Raw genomic sequence first — 13185 nt, forward strand, 5'->3', positions numbered from 1 at the left:
ACCCTATGTACTCCCATATTGTAATAATGCCTTTTTGTGCTTCCAACTCATTCATAATTCTCCTATATAGTAATAATGCCCCCACTGTGCCCTATATAGTAATAATGCCCCCACTGTGCCCCATATTGTAATGATCTCCCCTGTTCCTCAATATAGTAATAATGTCCCTGTCCCCCATATAGTAGTAATGCTCCCATATAGTAATAATGTTCCTGTGTCTCCATACAGTTATAATGACCCTTGTGGCCCCATATAGTAATAATGTCCCCTGTGTCTCCATATAGTAATAATGCCCCCTATATAGTAATGATGACCCCTTTGCCTCCATATAGTAATAATGTGGTTGCCGCTGCTGGGCAGCAGCTGCGACCTGTCACTTGTTGGGTGGTGCTGTGTGACGCCACTACTGTGGTGGTTGGTTGGTGGAGTTTAGCGCAGCCAGTAAGGGTGTTGTTGTGACGCCAGTGCTAACTCAGCACACAGGTGTGGTGGAATACCTGCTTTTAATGTGTGGCTGGCTATATCTTTCCCCAATGGTTGATGACCTGCCTGTGATGGGTCCTTTGGGCGCTTATCACGGTGGTCCAGAGTGGAGAGATGACCCACCCGGACTGTGGATACCACCACCCACAGAAAGGGTAGACGACCCAAGGACGGTGTAGCTTGTGTGTAGGTGCTGGTGCAATGATCACTAAGTCCCAGAAGAATAAATAAACTTTTCTTTACTGGCAACTTTTTGATTATACAGGTGAATACCATGTGACCGATACAGACCTGCTCCAACTGGATCTGTGCTGAGAGACAGCGAGGTAGTGAGTAGAATAGCAGTGCGGACCGGGTTGTGTGCTGAGAAGAGTAAAGAGTTCAGAGAAGTGGAGAGGAGTTTATCTTGAGAGTCCCAACCCAATTTAGAAATGTACTCTGCCGGAACTTTTAGTAGAAGAAGAATACTTGAAAGAATAAAAATACTTGTGCCCATGTTTTGTCGCTAAAACCACCTTTTGCCCAGTAGTGTTGAGCTACCCGTCCTACAAGGGTAACACAAGCCCCAGTCTTGGTTACCTGAGTTGACCTAATAGTGTCCTGTGTCACCTGCGCTGCAAGATAGAGCACGTAGGCCTTGACTATGGCTGTTTTGCTCTATCTGGATCAGTTCCTCAGTTTAGGATACTGTCTTGCACTGTGTAGAGATGTTCATGGTGTTGGCTGGGGTGTTTTCCAACTTTTCTTTAGTGTTTAGCACTGTATCTTGGCTATACGTGTTACTTTGAGAAAGAAAGTCTCTGTGTTCTCCATACGTGTCTGTACACTAGAGCTGGTCTGTCTCGGACAGGGAACCTGGCAGAGTAAGGCTCCTGGCTAAGCTCAGCAGGGATGCCTGATCTGTGTGTCCTGCTCCACTGAGAAACAGAAAAAAAACTGACTAAGTGTGGGTCTACACTTCCTCTCCCCATGTGACAACTTCCTATAGGGTGTGTAACAGCTCCTGTGAGTGGTGGAGAAGAGAGTGTGAGAAGGAAGAATAGAAATTGGTAGAAAAAGAACAGGTGTCATAGGTGTCCAGAATCCCCAAATACAATACAGTAACCCAGGGGCGCAACTAGAAATGGCTGGGCCCCATAGCAAACTTTTGATTGGGGCCTCCCTGCTTTCCTATCTGACCACTAAGCCGTCAAATCTAGTCATAACTTCACAACTGCAAGTGCTCGACAGGAGTACTTTCAGTTAAAGGGGCATTTGCAGAACCGGGGAGTCCTGATTGGCCACCTGGTGCTGCAAATGATTACAGTGCCCTTATGTGGCAGGCCCTATAGCAGCTGCTATGGATGCTACAGTGGTAGTTACGCCCCTTCAGTAACCCTTAGGTGACTACAGCTGTGCAATATATACAGAAACATATAGACAGGGGCATCTAGCGGCAATACTTGTACAATACTTCTTCAACATTTTACTTTTGAAGTACCAGGCTTTTGCGAGAGGTGTTCAAAGAAGAAACACCCATGGTGGGACACCACAATACTGTCCAGTAATAATGCCCCATATTCTCTCCACTCATTGATAATATACCCTCTTTGCCCCCTCTTTCCCAATATAGTAATAATGCTCCGCACAATAATGCCCCCATATAGTAATAATGCTTCTTGTGCCCCTCATATAGTAATGATGGCCCCTGTTCTCCCCATATAATAACTTACTACATAGTTTACTTACTACCTACCGAGTTCAGGCTCCCATGCTGCATGCTCTCTCCCTTACTTCAGGGCTGTAGCCTGTGAGCATCAGGGACGGCATACCCAAGAAAGGCGCAATGATGTCATAATATTGTGCCCAGTAGGGCGATCACGTCCTGTGTCTCATGGGCCTGAAGTGCCTGCAGCCTATAACAATGAATGGGAGAGTGGGATCTGCATTTTGAGAAGGGTGGATGGGACTGAACGGGCTGAAGCTTATGGGTGGGAGCCATCATGACCCCTCACCTCAACAGAACCTTCTTCATAGCCAATGCATTGTTATCATTCCAGCCACGTTCTATTCACAGAAACACAGATTCTCACAACATAATGTGATACGAGGCTGATTGTAGCGACCAAAATGAAGTGACATTACCGGTGACATGGCAAAGCATAGGAAAAAAAAAACATTAACATACTGGAGCCGGAGTGTTATTTCCCTCTGATTCTTTATCGCCTCTCCAGGATAGAAACCACTTCAATTTAAGTCAAAGGGAAATTTTTCGGTGCTATCGGGGCGGGTGATCAGAGATGGGGGTGACATGTTCTTCTGGAAAGCATTACATACAGAAGAGAAGGCAACACATGGTAATTTACTGTATACCTACGGGGAGACGGCACCTTTATATCCTCTTCTCCGCTTCTTTATGATCACAGTCACTTTGAAATCAACAATCTGCTCTTCTAAATCATATTTATTTCAAGACGCAAAATCGAGAAGACGCCAAGGTTTGTGCGCAGATAAAGCTGTGTGCAATAGAAAATGGATGGATCGGTCACAGTATATCAGGCTCCGATATGGCTCAGATTTAGGATTTGGGTTGTTGATCCTAAACTAAGGTGAAGTTTTATGGAATCCCTCCAGTCTAGATGATGGGTTCTGTCTCATCTCCAGATCAAGCAAATATTCCTTTTCTTCCAAGATCCCGGCTCAAGGAGAAGGTCATGATTAGTGTTGATCGGAGAGAAGTTGGGAGCCCTGAAAAACATGGATACAGCTATAGGCTATGTTCACCCAACGTATTTTTTTGTATTTCTATGGCCGTAGTTAAGACGAAAAAATACGTTGGCCGGGTGTCTATGGGATCCCGTCTGGAGCGTATACTGACATTTCAGTTTTCTGCGGCCGCTATTCAGTGAATAATGGTCGTAGAAAACCATGTCAATGCACACTGTGGGGATTTCTGATGCGGGCACGCATGGATGCTACAGCATCAGAACTCTGCGGGACGAAAGATCATCTGGCTGGTACTGCAGTAACGGCCGGGATGATCTTTTCAGAGACTGGCCGCTCCGTGACCCGACCAGGTCACGGAACGACCAGTCTCTTAAGCCATGTGAACATGGCCATGGGCTGTATCTTTGTTTTCCTGGCAGCCCTAGGGATGCATCCAACTGCTGGCCCCATGGGGAGTCAAATGCCGAACGTTTGGCTTTGGAGAATGTTGCCAAACCCGGACAGTTCAGCCTCTTGCCTCAACACTAGTCCTGAGGGGTTACCAAATCTCAAACTAAGGTAGAGATTCACCTTCCTGTCCAGACCCTAGTCCAAGTCAGTGTTGTAGTGTAGTTTGGCAGCACCAGGAGGAAGGCAATGTAGTTCCCCCCATGCACACTCAGCCTGCAAATGCAACATTGTTCACTAGAGGCACACACAGAACAACATATTACAACTGCAGTGCCTAAATACTACCATACTGTTTACACACAGCTTTACAAGGGAAAAAATATTCAGCCACACCATTACCGCTGCCATGACCACCACAAGGTAGTTCATGGTAGGTAGGTAAATAGGCAGAGGCTTCCACCTCCCATTAGGTGAAATCCCCCAGTAGGTAGGTAATCCCATCAATAGATAAGTAAGCCCCCATTAGGTAGCTGCCCCCACTAGATAAAACCCCACCCCATTAGGTAGGTAAAGAACCCTTTATTAAAGGGGTATTCCAATCTGAGCTTATCTCGCTGGGAGTTTGACTGCCGGGACCCCACCAATCCCAAGAACAGGGACGTAATTGCCCCACAATGAAGGGAGGACTCAGCATGCTGGCACCGACACTGCTGCCTGCATTCAATTTATTCTTTACAGGGCTGTCAAACATTTCTAAGTGCTGAACATTTAGCTGTCCCGTATAGAATGAATCGAGCAAAAGCCATTTTCAGGATCAGTAAGGGGGTTCTATAGGTAGGGAATAACAGACACGGATGGGAATACACCTTTAAGTAGTTGCCCCCCAGTAGGAAGTTAACACCCTACCTAGTAAGCCCCTACTAGGTCCCTACTAGTGTTAAGTGAACTAGCCAATCTATTCAGGTTCACCAATGTACCCCAAACCAGATGGCTAGGCATTTGACTACTGGCATCTGAAGAAGTTGGATGCCATTCTAGGACTACCAAGAAAACATGGATACAGTCTACTGTTGTATCCATGTTTTTCAGGACTCCCTGGGGCAGCATCCAACTTCTCCAGTTGACAGGATTGAAGTGCCAATTTTTTTGGGTTCAAAGAATGTTGCCGAACCCAAACAATTTGGCAAAACTGCTCATCAGTAGTCTCTACCAAATAAAAACAATAATTCCACTAATCTTTACCTGCTCCAGTGCCGAGCCTTCTTTGTTCTCCTCAGCTCTGTAGCGTGGACACCTGCAAAGGACAGCCCATCTGTGCATATTGTCCCTTTAAGAAACAGAAGGAATGACATCACTCCAATTTTAACAATGTCTTACAACTATACACAAAACCTGACTGTTACATTGTCCTCTAAATTTTTTAGAAATTTAGAAGCTGAGGTGGAACAGATGTCACCTCCCATGGAGAACGCCACTTAAGGATCTATTACCGTTTAGCCCCATGCTGCCATGTTCTCCGCTCACATTTACCGTTCATGCTTTGTTGAGTTTTCTTCTCGAACTTCACCTTGACTTTAAGTAAATTAAGCGCACGCTAAAACCCGTACAGAAGTGTCTAATGTCTAAGGTGAAGATAATTTAGCGGCATAATAGACGTGGAAATTCGGTAAGCGCTTCTACAAGACCAATTTACTCTGCTTTTCAGTACGAATTTAATTGCGGGGTTTCCATGGAAACTGATACATCAAAAGTACTTATTGTTTTTCTTTTTTATTTTAAACTTTTTTATTTATAAGAAACTGCAATTATTTATGAGCCTCCACGCAGCGCGTACGAGGAATAAGTATGATCCGGGGAAGACGGAAAACATTGAGACCGAAAAATCGGCCCCGTTTACGACAATCTGAAAACTCGAAGCCAAAGAGAAATGATGTTAGCCTCAATGACTGGGCTTTTAGGTGGACAAGTAAGAGGAAAATGGATCCATTTTGGATCTTGTGTTCTTCATTCTGCTCTCTACTTCTTATTATTTATTGCCCTTGAAGTACCTCTACCCAGCAGCCCCAGGTCTATAATATATCCAAATATAAAAATACTAGGATATACAAAAATATTCAGTTAAGAAAAAGGAGGTGAACGGTGAGGGTATGGTGCCCTTTAAGAAGGAGGGTGAGTCTCTAGAAGATTCCATGAAATTGATTGTAGTAGTGATTGAAGTGGGTAATTGCATTTCCTAAGCAAGGTATGTTGAGTGCTGGAATTAGGTATGGTAGGTAGGATCTATGTGCTGTGAGGATACAGTGTTACCACCTTCATAATGTCCATGGATTCTCCCTAAGGCTATGGTCATGCATAGTATTTCAGTCAGTCTTTTGGTTAGTCTTTTTTCAACCAAAATCAGAAGTGAGTTGAAAACTCTCTGAATATATTTTTTTATTATAATTTTGCCCCGTCATTTCTACTTCTAGTTTTGGTTGAAAAAAAGACTGACGGAAATATTATGTGACTGTTAACGATGTGAGTCAGTAGAGTCATCCCGTTATTTTTAGAGGGTGGGGTCAGCAGAGTCATCTCATTATCATTAGAGGGCGGGGTCAGTAGAGTCATCTCATTATCATTAGAGGGCGGGGTCAGTAGAGTCATCTCATTATCATTAGAGGGTGGGGTCAGCAGAGTCATCTCATTATCATTAGAGGGCGGGGTCAGTAGAGTCATTTCATTATTATTAGAGGGCGGGGTCAGTAGAGTCATTTCATTATTATTAGAGGGAGGGGTAAGCAGTCGTCTCATTATCATTAGAGGAAGGAATTATCAGAGTCATCTCATTATCATTAGAGGAAGGGGTCATCAGAGTCATCTCATTATCATTAGAGGGCGGGGTCAACAGAGTCATCTCATTATCATTAGAGGGCGGGGTCAACAGAGTCATCTCATTATCATTAGAGGAAGGAATTATCAGGGTCATCTCATTATCATTAGAGGACGGAGTCAGCAGAGTCATCTCATCATTAGAGGAAGGAATTATCAGGGTCATCTCATTATCATCATAGGGCAGGGTCAGCAGAGTCATTGCATTATTAGATAGAGGGGTTAGTAGTGTAATCTCATTATCATTAGAAAGAGGGGTCAGCAGAGTCATCTCTTTATCATTATAGGGCGGGGTCAGCAGAGTCATCTCATTGTCATTAGAAGGTGGGGTCATCAGAGTCATCTCATTATCATTAGAGGGAGGAGTCAGAGTCAGCTCATTATCATTTTAGGGCGGGGTCAGCAGAGTCATCTCATTATCGTTAGAAGGTGGGGTCATCAGAGTCATCTCATTATCATTAGAGGGCGGGGTCATCAGAGTCATATTATATTTAGAAGGCGGGGTCAGAGTCATCTCATCATTAGAAGGTGAGGTCATTATTGTCATCTCATTATCATTATAGGGCGGGGTCATCAGAGTCATCTCATTATCATTAGAGGGCGGGGTCATCAGAGTCATATTATATTTAGAAGGCGGGGTCAGAGTCATCTCATCATTAGAAGGTGAGGTCATTATTGTCATCTCATTATCATTATAGGGCGGGGTCATCAGAGTCATATTATAATTAAAAGGCGGGGGTCATCAGAGTCATATAATTATAGGGCGGGGAAAGCAGAGTAATATCATTATAAGAGGGTGGAGTCAGCAGAGTCATATTATTAGAGGGCAGGGTCAGCAGAGTAATCCTATTATCATTAGAGGGCAGGGTCGGCAGGGTCATCTCATTAGTATTAGAGGGCAGGGTCTTCTCATTAGCATTAGAGGGCAGGATCAGCAGGGTCATCTCATTAGCATTAGAGGGCGGGATCAGCAGAGTTATCCTATTATCATTAGAGGGCAGGGTTGGCAGGGTCATCTCATTAGTATTAGAGGGCAGGGTCATCTCATTAGCATTAGAGAGCAGGGTCATCTCATTAGCATTAGAGGGCGGGATCAGCAGAGTAATTTCATTATCATTAGAGGGGGCTCAGCAGAGTCATCTCTTTATTATTAGAGGGTGGTGTCAACAGAGTCATCTTATTAGCGGTAGGGGGCGGGGTCAGAAGAGTAATCTCATCATTAAAGGGCGGGGTCGGCAGAGTTATCTCGTTATCATTAGAGGGGGGTCAGCAGAGTAATTTCATTATCATTAGAGGGTGGAGTCAGCAGTCATTTCATCATTAGAAGGAGAAGTCAGCAGAGTCTTCTCATTAGTAACAACAGATGACAATTACATTGTATTGCTGTAGGCGGGTTAGCAGCACTATTTGCTACACACATAATCCTATGTATCCTGCTTCCCTATCACTCCCAGGTCTCTGGGGTAGGATATATACCCCATCTATTTTTGCACGCATCTATGGGCTCTTTTCATTCATTTATTTTTATTCCTAAAGTGCACCCCTTGCCGTGCTATCTATACAGACAGTACAGAATGAAAGTGTGTGTCACTAATGTGGCCGTCACCGGTAAACAGAAAAAACATAATAAGCCCATGTTTTATAATCCTCTCCAGCCTTCCACCTCTATTGAGAAGCCTCCATTTAAATCCAGGAGTCCTTCCCTTTAAGTAACTCTGCCTTCTTGTTAGAATTCTGAATATGTTCCCTGCAGATAAGCTTCATTCATATGAGAGCTAAATCTTCAATCGTCTAATGGATCCTCAGCTTTGTGGAGATGTCTTCCACAACAAAGACGATGGATTGACAACTCATAATGAACTAGTGATTTCCACCATTGAACAGTGAATTCACTATAAATCATTTATGACATCTTAAGGTCACCAAAGCACAATGAAAGAGTGAGGACTCGGCGCAGTATTGATCTCGTGAAAGTCTATGTATCTTTGATTTAGCGAGCCTCATAGGCTGCACATTACCGATGTGCTGTGCAAAGGAATCAAAGATAGTCTGCATCCCTCTTGTTGCTCTGGAAGTTTGTAAAAATACATTGAAAAAACAGCAGTTTTTTTTTTTATTAGATTTTTTAAGGATTTTATGTGTTTTCCTTTAGGCATGTTAAGGCGGGGATGGGACACCTTTGGTGCTTCAATACAATTCCTATCATACCGGAGCAGCTAGGACTGGGTTCACACTACATTTTTGCAATCAGTTTTTTATCATATTTTTTTTTTAATATGTTTTTTTTTTAAACATACACAAGAATGAGGTCAACAGAATTTTTGTGTACATTAAAAAAATGGATGCATTTTGATTAGTGATGAGCAAATAGTGAGATATTTGAATATTCGATATTCGTACGAATATCTCATGAATTTTCGAATATTCGATCCCATTAAAGTCTATGGGAACAAGTATTTGATTAGTAAAAAACATCTATTTGACCATTTGGAGGGTAAAACCGGAAGCTGGGGGATTTGAACGCTTATAGAATATTTGTCGAATATTCGCGGGATATTCATACGACTATCAAATATTCGAATATCTCACTATTCGATCGAATATCTATTTGATCGAACAGTATTCGCTCATTACTAATTTTGATCTTTTTTTCTTTTTAACAATGTAAGTCAATGAAAAAACGGATAAAAATGGATGTACACAAATGTATGTTTTTCATTTTTTTCCACCGGTTTTTGCAATTTGTGTATTTGTGTGCATCCGTTCGATCCAATTTTCCATCGACTTCCCTAATCTAAAAAAAAAAAACAACAAAAAAAACAATCGTTTTTTTTTAACATACAAAAATGTGGTCTACTGAATTTTTGTGTGCGTAAAAAAAACAACAAAAAAAACGCATTTTGATCTTTTTTTTTATGGAAAAGAATGGAAAGAAGGATAATAGTGGATGTACACAAATGTGTCAGTGTTTCAATTCGCTTGTTCATCCATATATTTATAAATTTTTTTTATTAAAAACGGATGGAGAAAAAAAAAAAAAAAAACGGCTGCAAAAACATAGTGTGAATCCAGCCTAAAGCTTTGGCTGTCCAGGCATGATAGAAATAAGTTTTGCAATAGCCAGCGGGTGGAAGGAAGGTTCCCCATCCCTGTATTAAGGCACATAAGGAGATTGTAAAGGAGATTGTCTGCTCTGGACATTGCTCTATTAGTCAAAGTAAATGCGGGGGAAAAAAAATAAGACTTTTGATACGTTATGAAGATATCATTTTTTTATTGGTCAAGGTGCAAGTGATCAGACGGGAGAACAAAGTCCGTTCTTAGTGTGTTCTCTCCCGGCTCTAGGCCACATAATGTAGGTCTATGGGATTGTCTCGCTCACACAGAAAGGGAGCTGCTGTGCACCTCTTCCCCCATTTGTTCTCATTATGGCTCATGGTCTGAATGCTTAGACCAGGGACAGGTAACCCTGGCTCTCCAGCTGTTGCAAAACTACAACTCCCATCATGCCTGGACAGCCAAAGCTTTAGCTTTGGCTATCCAGGCATGATGGGAGTTGTAGTTTTGCAACAGTTGGAGAGCCTAGACCTAGGTGGTGATAGGTATCCTTTAGGCTGAGCCCAACCCACTGTGCATGCACCTCATGTAGTCTCTTGATTTCTTTGTGGTTCTTAGAGGTCCCACAATGCAACAGTAAGAGGAAATCAGCAGAATTGGGAGTTTAGATTTAAATGTATATGAAGAAGAAAGAAGACAAGTTTCTATACTTAAAGGGGTTGTGTTTTTCTTTCAAATCAACTGTTTTCTGGAAGTTATATAAAATTGTAATTTACTTCTATTTAAAAATCTCCAGTCTTCCAGTACTAATCATCTGCTGTATATCCTGTAGGAAGTGGTGTATTCTTTTCAGCCTGACACAGTGCTCTCTGCTGCCACCTCTGTCATTGTCAGGAACTGTCCAGAGCAGTAGCAAAGCCCCATAGAAAATCTTTCCTGCTCTGGACAGTTCCTGACATGGACAGAGGTGGCAGCAGAGAGCACTGTGTCAGACAGGAAAGAATACACCACTTCCTGCAGGACATACAGCAGCTGATAAGTATGAGAAGACTTGAGATTTTTAAATAATAGTAAATTACAAATCTATATAACTTTCTGACACCAGCTGATTTGAAAGAAAAAGAGTTTAGCTGGATAGCTTTCCAATAGGAAACTATGAAAAAATCCCCCTATAAGAGTATCTACTATTAGTAGAGAAGGCTAGGATTTGGATGTCACCATGAATGAGGAGTGACTGACAGTGCAATTACACTCCAGAGCCAAGGTCAATGACCTTAGTATTTGATTGATGACACCACAAAGGCCATGGAGTAGTCCTACGGAACCCATAAAATCCAAAGATTAAGAATAAGGCCAACAAGTTACCTGCAGAAGTTATAAATCATCCACCAAGGTACGAAGAAGTAACAATGTGACAATCCACTATTCTGCTAGGGCAGGCATGTCCAAACTTTTTTCGAAGAGTGCCAAATTTGATGAAGTGAACATGTGCGAGGGCCGACCATTTTACATGCTACATGCTATATGCTTTATAACACAGGCAGATAATAGCAAGCTGGATACCTGGGGGGGCCGTAAACGTTCGGAACGGGGGCCGCAAATGGCCCTCCGGCCGGACTTTGGACATGCCTGTGCTAGGGGATACGATTACATTACTTATCCTTTACTGTTCCTGAGTTCCATCCAGTATTATACTCCAGAGCTGCACTCACTATTCTGCTGGTGCGGTCATTGTGTGTGTACATACATTACTGATCCTGTACTGACCCTGAGTTACATCCTGTATTATACCCCAGAACTGCACTCACTATTCTGCTGGTGGGGTCACTGTGTACATACATACATTACATTACTTATCCTGTACTGATCCTGAGTTCCATCCAGTATTATACCCCAGAGCTGCACTCACTATTCTGCTGGTGCGGTCACTGTGTACATACATTACTGACCCTGTGCTGATCCTGAGTTACATCCTGTATTATACCCCAGAGCTGCACTCACTATTCTGCTGGTGGGGTCACTGTGTAAATACATTACATTACTGATCCTGAGTTCCATCTAGTATTATACTCCAGAGCTGCACTCACTATTCTGCTGGTGGGGTCACTGTGTCCATACATTACATTACTTATCCTGCACTGATCCTGAGTTACCTCCTGTAGATCTTTTATTTGAAAATATAAAACATAACAACAAACCAATAATATAAATAACATAACTGTACAATATATACAAGTGCATTAAAAGTCCATAAGCGTATTGGCTGGTCCAGCCTCACACTCACCAAACGCACCGCTGTATTATCCCCCACACATGCAAACTAGACTTTCCCACAAACACCACAATAATAACACTATAAAACTTAACTTAACTAACAATAACTAACATAACTGTACACTAACCCCCTGGTCCGGTTGCTTTCCACAAAATTAAATAAATGCACAAATAAATACATAATTGAATATATACATAGAGCCCTACACCAAACACCATAACATTTTTATAATTTTTTTTGAGGGGGGGCCCTGAGCTGGTCCCGCATCCCATGCCCCCAGTACATGATAACAGACGTCCATGAACTAGCCCAGGATTTTCTGTTTATACTAAAGTCCCCAGAAACCCCCTCCCCCCATATAACCCACCACCCAACCTAACACTAAACCCCAACCCCAGGTGGAGACAAAATATGCAAACTATATACACAAATAAACACACTAATAATATACACACTAATAATATACACAAACATACACAGCAAACCATAGTGGGGCTTCTCAGCCCCACACACAGCCTGAAAGCCCAAGTTCAGTACCTGCAAACCCTATATTCCTATACAGCTACAGCACAAAACAAAAGCCTAAAGTGCCAGCATCAGCCCACCACCAGGAGAGGAGACGCAGGCTAAGGAACCTTATAGGCAAAGCCCCTCCAAAGACAAGAGGCCCTACCAGCCCCCAGCCTCTCGTACTCCAAAGAACGCACCTTCACCAGGTCACCGAGTGTGCCCCTAACCACCTCATCCACAGGGAGGATTTTACGTTGCGTCGACACTAAACACCGTGCACTCCACGTGTGGTACCTGACCACTATGCTGACTAGGAATAAAGTGCTCCGGTCCAAGCCACCAAGGTTTCTGAATGCTCCATAGGCCCATTCCGCATAGGAGAGGCGGGCCAACCTGGGCCACCCGATGGAAGCACCCACCCTGTTGTAAACCTCTGTATTAAAGGGACAATGAAGCTGAAAATGCTCCATGCTTTCCAGCATGCCTCCACACTCCTCCCGGGGACATCCCCGATCCTCAGAGCTCCTGCACTTCAGATTGTCCCTCACATACAGTTTCCCATGGAAGCAACGCCAAGTCCCAAAACTTCAAGGGGATCCTGATGGAATTCAATAGGCCCAAACCAACCTCCAGATCCCGGCTTGGGCAATCCTTGAGCGCCAGCGGTTTTTGGAAATGGGATGACAGGACCCTATTGTCAAGGAATTTCCTCGACAGAGTCCTAATCTCCCACATCCCCAAACCCCACCGACGAATGACCTTCAGAACCAGGGTAGCATAAGCCGGAAGATGCCCGTGTGGTGTGCGGAGATCCTTCACTTGCCCTCCTGTCTCCCATTCCTGGAAGAAAGGCCAAAACCATCCCCTACAGGAGAATACCCACGGAGGAGCCCTCT

At 43.3% G+C, this 13185-nt stretch overlaps 1 long non-coding RNA gene across 1 annotated transcript in view; it reads right to left on the bottom strand.

Moving 5' to 3' along the window:
* Positions 1 to 2858: 2858 nt before the first annotated feature.
* The window catches only part of LOC138771495 (uncharacterized), a 36599-nt gene continuing 26272 nt past the window's right edge, over positions 2859 to 13185 (bottom strand). The window contains exons 2-3 of the long non-coding RNA XR_011359629.1: positions 4822 to 4906; positions 2859 to 2978 (exon numbers count right to left, since the gene is read on the bottom strand). This is a non-coding gene — a long non-coding RNA (uncharacterized lncRNA). The remainder of the gene's footprint in view (positions 2979 to 4821; positions 4907 to 13185) is intronic.

This window comes from Dendropsophus ebraccatus, chromosome 13 (genome assembly GCF_027789765.1).
Source record: "Dendropsophus ebraccatus isolate aDenEbr1 chromosome 13, aDenEbr1.pat, whole genome shotgun sequence".
In the NCBI taxonomy this organism is placed as follows: domain Eukaryota; kingdom Metazoa; phylum Chordata; class Amphibia; order Anura; family Hylidae; genus Dendropsophus; species Dendropsophus ebraccatus.